At 38.9% G+C, this 13,634-nt stretch overlaps 1 pseudogene; it reads right to left on the bottom strand.

Moving 5' to 3' along the window:
* LOC136283584 (uncharacterized) overlaps window positions 1–12,491 on the bottom strand; it is a 215,570-nt pseudogene extending 203,079 nt beyond the window's left edge.
* Window positions 12,492–13,634: the final 1,143 nt, after the last annotated feature.

Genomic DNA, 13,634 nt, shown 5'->3' with positions numbered 1-13,634 from the left:
CCTGTCTCATTCGTTTACTGTTTCGCCCGGCCATTTTTCTATACACGATGCAAAATATGCAATCAAGATAGTGACGAAAGACATTATTTTCTCGGGAAAAAAAGTATTATACCTTTTTTTATCGTTTTCTCGCCGTCTTTCCTTCGTCTTCTTATTCTGATGTTGATTGTGTCTCTGCACTTCGGAAATGTTTTTTTTTTATGTTTAAGGCGAACGGCCAGGCTCCCGTGAGGGCGGTGCAATGCCTGCCGAACTAACCGTCTAATCCAACCCAAGGCGGGGAGTGCAAGGCCTTAAGGTTGGGTTCACCAATAAACAAGAGACACCAGACACCAACTTCGTTGGGGAATCGAACCCCACCTCGCAAAACATTAAACACACCCACACCAAAACGGAACAACGCACACGCTCGATAACGATAATGAAAACGATAATAATATCCCCTAACCAGCCAAGGGGCGGTACGCAAACAAAAAACGAAACAATAATCATAGCCCCTAGCCAGCCAAGGGGTGGCACGCAAAACAAAAAAAAAACAATAATAAAAACCCCTAGCCAGCCAAGGGGTAGCACGCGAACAAAAAACAAAACAAAGCGAGGAGCAGGCAAAAAACAAAAAAACTGCACTTCGGAAATGTGTGATCAAGTGGTGAAAGACGTCCCTTTATATAGTGCCCCCATCACCGCTGACATGTGGTATATCCTAATAGGGGTACCCCCATTCCCCTATCATGTCATACCACATGTGAACGGTGTCGAGCGTAACATAAAAAGGTGGTTCGTTTTTGTACATTTGATGATTGTTGGTATGTTTTTTGTGGCTTTACCAATTTTATCTCTCATTTGGTATTGCGAAGAGTGTAGCTGTTGTTTCATAGACGATGTGGAAGGCGCGGCAAAGAAGAAGATCAAAACTTGTCGAAGAGCTGAACCTGGAAACCGATCTGATCGGACAGAGTACCGATCCCACGTCGGAGCTCATGACGAGGGAACAATTAAGAACAGCCATCAAACTGGTGCGCAATTTACAAATTGAAAATTGGATATGCTTCCCCATCTTTGCCAAGCATAACGAGGCGGTCATGGCTGCAAGATTTATGAAGATTGTGGAGAAGATGGATGAAATGATACTAGCACAACCTCCGGCAGACTACACCACATATCAAACATTTTTAAAAAAAGACTTTATGAAATTTAAATCTCACTATTCCGGGATAGAATGGAGCAGTCTCGTTGCTAGACTGACGAGGATTTATATTTTTTATGAACATTACAAAGATATATTTACAACAAGAAAACTTGGTACGTTGGCCCGTCTTCGTTTGGCCTAGATGTAAAAAAAAACATGTGGAGTTACAAATAAAAAAATTGTTTTATCATTTTTTTAAGTTTTACTACTACTACTACCATCACTTTCGCTACCATCAAACGCCAATTTTTTGGCAACGGAACCTATAGAGCTTAAAATATAACTTTTCTGTTTCTTCTTTTTTTTTTTTCTAGACGGATCTTAACTTGTCCATCCTTTAGCCGGTTTTAAGATTTTGAGGGGTCGTGGTGTTTTGGAATATTTGGCAAATATTTTTCGCATCTTTCTTAAAGTTTTGTTGACGGTACCGTCTATATCTAATTCAGGTCCTTCTTGAGCAAACGGCAATTCATCCCACGACACGTTTTTGCTTGAGGTTTGTTTCTTGGGTATCTTGACGGGAATTCTCGACGGTTTTAGAGGTGTCGTCGTCGGTTCTCGTTTGGGTGCTCTTCTGGGTGTGACCGGTTCTCTTTTGGGGGTGACCTCACTCAAAATTTTTTTTGAGCAATTTCTGTTGTACGGGAGTGACCAAATCTCCTTCTTCGTCTTTTAAGGATTTCACCAACTTAGTAGGATCGGCATCGACCGATAACGATGCTGGTAGTTGTCTCATTTTTTTAACGTAGAGTTCTATATCAGGATCGATCTGTTTGATGGCTTGCTTTTTGAAACCTTGACTTGTTTTGGGACTCTTTAGGCTTGTTGCGTGAGAATACGCACACCCAATTGATCGCGAGGATTCTTGAAGGCAACGATGTAATGTGCATTTCTAGAAATGGTTTTGGCATGTTTACCTTTGGGAAACATGTCTTGAGTCATGAAAACGACGTTGATACCTCTGTGATGTGATTCTCTGGTAAACAGATCTAAGACTCTATTGTGGTCACTTCCTTCGCGCATGAGATCGTCTAATACCAAGATTCCTCCTTTTAATTTTTTGTACCATGTATCCAATAATTGGGTATCTGGAATTCCTTCGTAGAAATGGATGCCTTGTTCTTTTTTCATTCTTTTAAAAGTCGTGGGTTGGCAGTGTAAACAAACGACTTCTTTCTCTCATTAGTTTTTCCACGAACACCGTTTTACCACAACTAGAAGGTCCGACGACCATGATGCTACACGGACTTTGAAACTGAAACGGTGTACATAACATCATGATTTTTTTTTGTGTAAACTAAAAAAGTGTTTTTTTATTTATATATCCAATGAACAAGATCTGCTATTGTCTTGTTTACAACATTTAAGATTTTTAACTCTTGAATTTAATAATGGTTTGATCATTTCTCCCACCAAATGATCATTGTGCACAAAATCCCCTTTTTTAAATAAACTTATGAAGTCGTGCATGCTTTGACCCCTTGCTTTAGCTTTCAAATACATTAATGCATATTGCCCACACGATTGTGCGTTCATTTCTTGCAATTTCATTGCATTACTGTTTATAATTTCAAAGTTTTCGCAAACCCATTCCACCACATCGGATGGTTTGTACCAGTTTAATGGTAATCCGTAACTGTCAAAGACTTCGCAAGTGTGTTTTTTTGTGAAAATAGCCAACCTATGAGATCCGGGTTTACTGATTTCGTCGGTGTGGACGATGTAAGCTCTTTTTTTCTATTTTTCTGGTAATCCTGGTAATTGATCGGCTGCAAACATTCCTTCGAAAATAGGTGCTAGACATGGATCTTGTTTGGCGAGATAAGATAATTGTTCTGTAGTAAATGGAACGAATTCCATGACCTCTTCTTCTTCTTCTTTCTTACTGGATTCTTCCTGCAATCGTTTGACTGTAAATGTCGTACTGAGTACTACCCGTGGGTTTTATCTGCATCATGTTTTCGAATTCACCGTAGACGATGACGGTGATTAACGAATTTACAGCTCTTGGTAATGGCGATTTTGACACGTCCTTCTTGTTTAGGGTCCAATTGTACACTGTCTGCACATCCAGAGGCGACATTATCCCACATGTATAATGTGGTATGTTGATCGTCTCCCCAATGTTCTGGTTTGATCATACATTTTCCTCGGTAGGCTGAACAATTGGCACTGATAAGTCTGTGATACCCTGACATGTCTAGTTGACCATTGGCTGCAATAAGTTGCAAAGGTTGATACGGGTACTCTTCCCCTTCCACAATCTGTTTGATGCTACTTACATCGAATTTCGGGAAATTGAAAGGGTTGTAGGCGTAATTACCTGAGAAAACATCTTGATAGACTAAGCCCACCACCATACGGTCCGGTACTCTTCCGTTGAACACGTCTGTAGCTTCAAAGTTAGTGTGATTGTTTTGCAAGGTGTAGGTCCTGATTTCTGATCTGACGGTGGGATAATACACATCAAGATTCCTCTGCAGTCTAGCTGTAGCGATTTTATTGTACACGTCTGACCTGACTTTGACCATACAGGCATAGAATTTCATTTTCAAATCGCCGGCTTGTAACCTGACGTCGGTGTTTACTGCAGTCAGTCCATTCATGAAGAATTTAGGATCGTTGAGTGTAAACCTCATTTTGAGATCTACTCCCAGTATGAGTAATCTCCCTGTATTGAACAAATCTAAATGAGGTAAACCAAACAATTGAATAGTTTTCCTCCCGTGGTTTTTTCTTTTATTATCAGGAGTCCGTCGACTGCTTTTTTTCGCTCTTTCGATAACGCTGTGTAGTCGGCATGAGGTGCGGCACTGTCGATTTGATTGGCAGTCAGGTCGCTAGGTGGATAATTTAGAGCTGAGTAATACCCTTGAGGTCTGAGAATCGTTTCCTCATCTTCTGTTCCATAATTGAGTATGGTTTCCAGATATGCTTTGTAAGCGTACGTGTCTGTTTGTTCGGTGGTCAGAGTCCCATTCACGTAGATGGAAGGTTGTTTGATGATGGTGTGAAACGCGTTTGGAGCCAACCAACGTTACGATGCAGCAGCCAGATTTCCTCCATCGGTTTTTTTCAGAATCAAATCCATACGAAAATAACTTCGGCTAAAATCGATATATTCACGACTGCCTGGTATCAAAAATTCTATAGGGGTAATACTTTCACTGGTCGGATTGATTTCCACGATACGGTATCCATTGTAAGTGATGTTGGTAGGTGGTACTGTTAAAGGTCTAAAGCACTATCTTGAACCTCTCCCAATTTGAAGTGGGCCGAGGAGGCCTCGCTGCCTCCGAATACGATGCTCATCTTTCAAGAACTGATGAAGAAACTCTCACTAAAGAGCTTTTTATACTTCTCTACGACGTGTGGTGATTTTCATAATTTTTTTATGGTCTTAATGATTTTACCAGTTAGGTATTTTCCTAAGGTATATCCTGGAATCAATGAGGATGGAAACGCTCTTCCTCCTCCTCCTCCTCCTGTCTGTCTTCTTTGTCGACGACGACGACGACGTCCTATCATTCCACTTCCAGTTTGTCTTCTTACCATTATGTAAAAACTCCAATGAAAAAAGCTTTTTTTTATATCTTTTTTTCTACCTATACTTATAATTTCTCTTCATTTTCATACCCATGAGTTTAAAGAGATTCTTGCCTAGGAATTTTCCTATTTTATATCCTGTTCCTAGAGTTCCAAATATCGGCACCTTGGCGGCCGAAAACTTTCCTCCTCCTCTCTGTCTTCTTCGTTGACGACGACGATCACTACTACAACGTCCTAACATTCCACCACCTCTTTGACCGACTATTCTCATCATGTAACCTTTATTTTTAAAGGGATTGGAAGCTCTGTTTATAGGAAGTTCATCCATACTTTTTTTCATGAAAAAAATCAAATGAAAAATAATCCAGCTCTTTTATATCTTTTTTTAATCAACTCTATAAAAAAAACTCTGTTATAACATTCCTACTACTTCTTCTTCTTATTTATGAGTTTCTGGCCAAAGAATTTTGCTATTTTATACGTTGGCCCTACAACTTTAAGGATCGGTCCCATTAGTAGCCCTCTTCCTTTCTGTTTCTTCTTCTTCTTCCTATTCAGGTATGCGCCTGGCATTATGGTAGAAGATCCAAGAAACAATACTATGGATAAAGGACGTATGGTTCCTCCTTGCTGTCTTTTTTTCTTTTTTCTTCTTATTGCGCGTCGTCTTCCACATGTCATATTTTTTCAGTAGGTAAAAATATCACTCAAACGTCTTGCTTTTTTTTTCCTCCTTTTTATACCTTTCATTCCGCTTTCTTTTTGGACTTTCTTTTTACGTTTCACACCCGTTAGTTCACCAAAAACAAAATCCTTGGCTTTTCTCTTTCCGTTTTTTTGAGTACAGGTCCCACGTCTCCTCTTAGAGCTGCACTCGCTACTTTTCCCATTCCACGCAATACTCCACCCAGTCCACGTCCAGATTGAATTCCCGGTCTATAATATCGTAGTTTTCCACCTTGCATGATGATTAGGGTTTTTTCTCTCTCTCTATACTGCCAAAAATGATAAAATTAAATCACCACTCATATTTATAGTCTTGTGACATACGTTTCGCAGATGCACACTTGCTTAATTGCGTTTGGGTTGACATTTCTAATGACCCACCGCCGCTTCTTCTAAAATTGATGGTCAAGATCGTCTGTCCATCTTTGAAATTTACTTGCGAGCCATCGGTTTCACTGATTCTCACTTCTACGCTGTCGAAGACATTTTTACGAATAGGTAAATACTGTAACGGAATAGGTAATGAAATGCTCGACAAGGCCACTTCCCATTCTCTTCCCGGTAAAGAGATCGTCTTGAGAAGTTTGGCTTTGAATCTACCTGGAGTGTTATCTCTGTAGATAGTGTCATATCCGTTACTAGGAAGATTGAGATAAAACGTGTCCTGATTAACCTGCATGACTCATAAATCGACTGTTTCCTTCTCGTCTACCCAACTGTCGTATTTGGAAGGCCAACCTTTCCATTTGACCAAAGCTTTCCCGTCTTTCCTCTTTAATACTTTTTCGATCCGGAAAAACGTGTCTTTATCACCCGTATCGACTTTTTGCAACTCTTCCTCGTAAAACGTACCTTTGACAGGTGTTCCATCGTATTCTTTGATCTTGTAAGATGGTACATAGGTATTTAATACTCTATCTACGATGAATATTTCTTCTGTCCAGCCTGGTAAATACCCTTTCTTAAAGGTTCTACGAACCTTGCTCAACATGACTTTATCCCCCGCTTTTAATGTAGGCTTTCTACTTTTACGGGATACATCGAACAATTTTTTACTGTACAGTTTCTTCCACACTTTTCCATCGTTATACATGGTGACATTCTTAGGTGCTACACCTGTAGCATTGTGTACAGACGCGTTATAACCTTTGACTAAATCTGGTAAAAAATCCAGATATTTGAGAGTAGCATTGGCTGTTAAAGCTCGGTACAATCTCTGTTTGAGGGTTTTGTTAAATCTTTCTACCACAGAAGCTTTTGTATCACTTTGAGTATTAAAATGATTGATCTTTTGCCGTTTGAGATATTCTTGAAACGAATTGTTGTAAAATTCACTTCCTTTATCCGTTTGTAGACGTAACGGCTTTCTCCCTTCTTTCAAAAGAGACTCAAAAGCGCGTTTTTGCTCTGCACCGGTTTTGTTCTTCATAGGAACCACCCAAGCATATTTACTTAAAACATCTACAACCTTTAAGAGATATTTTACTCCTTTGTTGTATCTACTGAGATTTTTCATATCTGTTAAATCGGCTGCCCATTGATGATCTATACTATTAGCTACAGTTGGATTCCTTGTATAACGTATTCGTACCGGTTTATGCAAAGAGTAAATTAAATTCTTTCGCATGATACTCTTGAGTTTTTTGACAGGTACACCTGTGGCTTTGTGTAACCTTTCCAATCCGCCATAACTACCTGGATTAGAAAAGTCATAATACGTCTTCAATACCATCCGTTCCAACTTTTTTTCTTTATCCAACTTTCTTTTCTTTCTCTTGTTCATTCCCATGACTTTTTTTCTCACAGTAAAACTTTAGTGCAACATCTCACCAACGCGATTAAAGCCGCCCTCATTAACTCTTTGAATGATGGTACTTTATCGGGATGAGAATTAAATACCCAGTTTTTATGTTTTTATGTTTTAACTGTTCTCTCATTCCCTCCATGTGTACAATGAATACACCAAAATTCCATTCTCTCTCGGGGTCAGGTTCATTGATCAAATGAATAAATAATTCATCCGCGTTTTCTTTGGTTTTCACCTCTTCCAACAATTCTGGAGCAACAAGCGTATTTCGACCATTCAATTCGATTTGATAAATACGTCGCCATAACCACTCTTTTCCTATCCGTTCCATCTCCTAATCTGACCAATAAAAAATCATAGCAAAGCTATTTATATAAATCGAAAACACATTAAAAAATTTTTCATTTTTTTCCATGTGTTATCCTGAAATAATGAACGTCAATACTACGGCCACCCGAACCGATTTTTTTAAACGGGAACGTCAAGATTTTAAAGAACAAGTATCCAATCATTATTTGGAAAAATACTGGGTGATAGCTATCTTGAAAACCATTCATAAAAGGAAAGGATTCGAACCATCCATTCATCCCCTTTTTTCCATGCAAAGATTGCAATAAAAAGAGTTACAAACTCGAATGTGGACTTCAAGAAATCAAGTTTCATGAAATCTATGACGAATGGGTCAAAATCCTGAGAGAAAGAGGTGTGTATCATCCTATTTGGAATCATGAAGACATGGAATTTGTCAAAACCATGATCTCTGGAAATAACAGCAGCAGAATGTTATTGGAGGAATTGCTGTCATTCAGAACAGAAGAATTGGCATTTTCTTACGAATGTCTAGGATTCACTCATCAAGATATTGACATCATCTTCGATTGGATGAGAATCACACCTGACGAACGTTTCATGGCTGGATTGGATGAAATCGATGGTGACGTCATTGAAAAAACACCATAAAAGAAAACACAATTTTTTATTTTCTTACTTTTTTAATCATCATGGCCACTAGCATGCAAGATTATTCATCCATCAACTCTTTACAAAAAATGGTAGACACCATACCAAACGATAATACCAGTAACAATGGAAGTGAAAAAAAAAAGCACAAAAAACATAAAAAGAAAGAAAACATGGCGCCGCCATCCACTCTTCCGCAGTTACAGACGACTCCTGCCTTTGCACCCCACGAATTGTTGAAAGAAATGGGATTTGACATTTCTCTAACAACTTCCACCTCTTCTAATTCAACTGTGTCACCTACAGCGGTCACCGTCATGGATGAGAAGAAGTATGATCTTAACATTTGTCTCTTTCATCTCCGCAACTTGGAATTGTTTCAAGCCCTGTCCAACATGGAGTGGTACGTGAAATGCCCCTTCTCTGGAGAGTGTGGAGTCTTCGCGCACAGAAACATGCAAAACAGTTACATGGGTGTACTCAACAGAAAAGTGCACGACACCTACAGGAAACTCAATGGAACTGTAATGTGTGAATGTAATAATCAGGCTTCCCTCAAAGTAAGCAATTCACCTCAAAACCCAGGTAGACCTTTTTTTGCTTGCCGCAATAAGGGTGGATGTCGATTCTTTCAATGGGCAGATGTAGGATTTAACAAGAAAAACGAACAACTACAAAAACTGTTCAAAGAATATGGAAAGTTTTAAAATACACAGAAAAAACAATTCCATTATTTTGAAAATAACGTTTTTTATTTTTTCAAAGTGACATTTCACATTATTGTTAAAGTACGATTCCGTTTGAACCGGATCCTCTCAATTGAGAGTCCAGTCCAATTTTTATCATTACTCAGTCGAGTCGACAAATAGCAGCGTTCTGTTTTTTATCAATAACGATGATCATTACTGGCTTTTTTTTCCTCGAACTTAATTTTCTGTCAAAAAAAATATTTTCATTGGCCAGAAAAAAACTTAAATCTCAAGCAGTAATTTGAATTTGGATAAATTATACAAATTAACCTGTCTGCATTGATGGTAAAGTGGTGAGCATACCCGCCTTCCAATCAGTTGACCCGGGTTCGATTCCCGGCCAACATAGGTTTGTTTTTACTGGGATACCTGTGGTAGCCCAGTCATAAAATGCCTTTTTTTTTTTTTTTTTTTCCTCCGCCACAAAATGGAAAAATTGCGCAATAGTACCCAGAGGTCATTGGGCCCTCAACACCATGACAACTAACTGTGATCCAATGAGGTGTTCACATGCTGATCACGCGTGCTATCTTGATGATGATTGACGTTGTCATGCACGGACAGGGCCGGGTCACATGACGAACACGAGATTTTTGCCCATAAAACTCTTTTGTCAGTCGTTTTGTATTTCAATGTGTTTGGATTACGATTATCTGGAGCATTATGGCGCAAACGCTCAAAATACTTATAGACGCATACACAAGTCGCATTGTTCGCGGCCAATCCACACAAAAAGATGTTATTGAGCGGTAATTTTGGAACGGATTGAATAGCGAACGCTTGAAAGCTAGGAAAGCATTGAATGCCTTGTATGTCTTGTATGATAAGTATGCCAATGTATTAGTTGAAAACGTTAACTCGTTGTAAAAAGCAAAATCTGAAATCTGAAACCAAACTGCATATACTCTATGCAATCTATTGAACAACACTACTACCGTGAGACTGAAGAACAAAATTCAAATGGATGCAAACTGCTTGTGAAGAAAGACGCCATGTTGGATTCACTTGATGCCAGGGAACGTAGCTACGATAACAGTGCGAATGGTATTAATTTCACGATCAGAAAGGTGGATCTTATGTTTTTTTTTCATTGTAGTTGTATGGGTATTCTTTTTTAATAAATACATGATCCAAAATCCCGTGTTTTTTGTGTATAGTGTTATTATGTTAAGTATTGTTTACGCACTTGTCTTGTCACAGGCGACCCAAGGTCAGTGTTTCGAGAAAGAGCCAATGAATAATTCACGAACGCGTCACGCGTTGTGTGACTCAGAGTAAGTTATGCTGGGAACCGTTGAAAATTTGAACACGTTATAAGGAATAGTATAGGGAACGAAATATGGTCGATTTACAACGATAAATATTTCGAAATATGAAGATTTTTCTCGTAAAATCAATAAAACTTGCTCATACCCAGTGTATCCGTTGTAGTTTCTGGCGATTGTTGCCGTTTTAAGCTTGCTTTACCATCACTATTATTCACGTCAACTACTTTTATTACATTGGTAAAATCTGTACAGACATCACACCAACCAACTATGTTGAAGGCTTGAAATTATATTACGATCGATTTTCATCAAGAAATGGGCCAGGAATTTTCCACAATAGTGCAAATAATCGTGAAGGCTGATCGCGGAAAAGCGATTGCGTGACGCTCGGTAAGCTATAAGATGACATGTTATTAGATACCAGACGTAAAAACTCTTCAGATTCTCAGTCTGCATTTTGTACCCACTCTGCAGTCTATATTTTGTATCCGGTCTGCAGTCTGCTGTCTACATTTTGTACTAACAGGTATCCGTGGCACAAATACAGTTTATTTTTGGTTACATTTATTCGCACAACACACATATAATCTACCACAAAATACCTGTGTGTGAGGTAATTCGACATTTTCATTCTTTCCCGCGTTAATAATCTTCTTTCCTTTTGTTAGAATGTAGACCACTTACAATGTTTCAAGTAATCCACCCACCCTACAAAAAATAACTCTTGCATGCATAGCATGCCTATGTTTTGAGACAGGTGTATGCCCTTGGCCAGACTTGAGCTCACTATTTCAGTATACTAGTCCGACTAGTATACTGTAGTATCACTACACTTGATTCCACGGATCCAGTACCATCCAGGTATCCCAGTTACCCTGCTCACAGGGTCTAGTTTGTTTTTTGGTTTTTTTTTTTTGTTTTTTTTGTTTTTTCTTCTTTTTTCGTTGTAAAGCCGAAATGTTCCCAAGTTGTACTTCATTAATTAGAAAGTTAAAAACTTTTCCAAAAGCTTTGACCGTAACAATATTTTCCCTACTATATTAACGAGCGGAGGCATCGGGAAAGGCGTCGGTGACATAGGGAAAGACATCAACAAGAATGATATTTACGATTTGTAATTGTTATGTGACGAAAAAAAATAAATTCCATTTTCTTTTAACGATGAAAGGTATAAATATATAAATTAACCCACTGACACCTGAACCGCCCGTAAACCGCCCGTAACCGCCCGTAACCGCCCGTAACCGCCACAAACTCGGCCCCTGGCGCCCGCGCGGTTCTAGACACGTCATCAGAATGGAATGTGAAAAATCCGGCTTTTTGATCGGTCCATTTGTACCACGTGACCAAAATACTCGATTCTGATTGGTTACACGCTATACCGACTCACTATTACTACTTATGTAGTCCATGTTTTTGAAGTAGATTATATCTGCAGACCTCAGATTCCCCAGCTAAAGGTATCCTGAATTAGTTTCCACAACGCAAATACGGTCAGCATGCTTATTGCGTGACAAATGAAATCTGATGCATCAGCCGAAAACAGAAGGAATATGTTGCTTTATTTCCGATAGTTAGATAACGGGTAATATGCGACTAACATAGTCTGTAGACTGTACAATTTTACGCCACTATCTGCGTCGGTGTATATACTGTAAGATTTTAAGCCGTTAACTAACGGTATAAAATCTTACAGTATATAATATATCGACTGGAAGAAATAACGCCGTTAGTTACCGGCGTAAAATCTTGCAGTATATATATCACCGACGTACGTACACATGAAGTTTTAAGCCGTAGTAACGGCGTAAATCGGTATCCCTTGTCAGCTTTTGTGCGGCCAATTTACTGGATCAAATCTTTTGGTCGCCCCAAATTATTTGCTCTACATTAGTGGAGGGGTACAGAGGGGTGAGCGCCCGGGAGACTAGAGGACTGGAGACGCAGGAGGCGGGAGCTGATATGGAAAATGTAACCCTTGAAAAGCCGAACCCAGGGAAGTTTTTTGTCTTCCATTTAATGCCCATCCAGAAGGAAAATTTCCTATTCGTTTCTTTATTACGTCAAGGTCACAGATGCGATATCATGAAAAATCTACAAATTTGTCGGTCTCTTGCAAGCTGTATCTGTATAAAATTGTCCAGTGACTAAAGTGAGTCAGGTCAAATGTCGTCAAACGGCGTAATTTCTTCCAGTCGGTTTTGTTTATATGTAAGATTTTACACCAGTAACTAACGGCGTAATTTCTTCCAGTCGGTTGTTTTTACACCCCTGTTCTCCCGGGCGCTCACCCCCTCCAATAATAGAGAACAAATAATTGCTTAGGGTTAGAAACGTACGTACGTCGATGATATATGTACTGTAAGATTTTACGCTAATAACTAACGGCGTAATTTCTTGCAGTCGGTTGTCTCCATATGTGAGATTTTACGCCAGTAAGTAACGGCGTAATTTCTTCCAGTCGGTGGTCTTTATATGTGAGATTTTACGCCAGTAACTAACGGCGTAATTTCTTCCAGTCGATATATTATATACTGTAAGATTTTACGCCGTTAGTTAACGGCTTAAAATCCTACAGTATATACACCGACGCAGATAGTGGCGTAAAATTGTACAGTCTACAGACTATGTTAGTCGCATATTACCCGTTATCTAACTATCGGAAATAATGCAACATATTCCTTGTTTCGGCTGATGCATCAAATTTCATCTATTACGCAATAAGTATGCTGACCGTATTTACATTGTGGAAACTAATTCAGGATACCTTTAGCTGGGGAATCTGAGGTCTGCAGATATAATCTACTTCAAAAACATGGACTACACATACATAAGTGAATTTCTCTATATGTTGCTTGAGAATAACTTCTCAGCAGGGTTTGAAAGTGGTGTACTATGGTAATCCATGAATCAGAGTGTCTGAGAAGGAATATGTTGCATTATTTCTCGGATTTCTTCGACAATTTTTACAAACAGAATAGCAACCTAGAGTTGATTTGAAAATGTATCTTAACAGGTGGACTACACAAACAAGCTATTTAATTACAGCGACAGTGGTAGAAATCAATTGAAAGCAACAGAGCGAAACACCGAATGTATATACACGAGGTTCATGCACAAGCGAGTATTTTCTTGCGACAACTACATGTTTCGAATATTTTGTGTGCGAAGATTTTATTTAGTTCACGCTCACGTATTTACAACAACATTCTTAGTTACATGTAATTTACTCTAAAGTTACGCCAGGGGGATAGATTTTAAATCAAAGAACAATATAAGCGACAGATTAATCTCAGCTAAAAACACGTCGACAGAGCTGGTATCTCTGTAAACAGAGATTTGTTTATTTAGCACTCGAGAAAAATAAACTTGAAAACTTTACCTAA

The sequence above is a fragment of the Pocillopora verrucosa genome, chromosome 9 (genome assembly GCF_036669915.1).
Source record: "Pocillopora verrucosa isolate sample1 chromosome 9, ASM3666991v2, whole genome shotgun sequence".
Lineage (NCBI taxonomy): Eukaryota > Metazoa > Cnidaria > Anthozoa > Scleractinia > Pocilloporidae > Pocillopora > Pocillopora verrucosa.
This window is presented reverse-complemented; position numbering and strand designations above follow the sequence as displayed.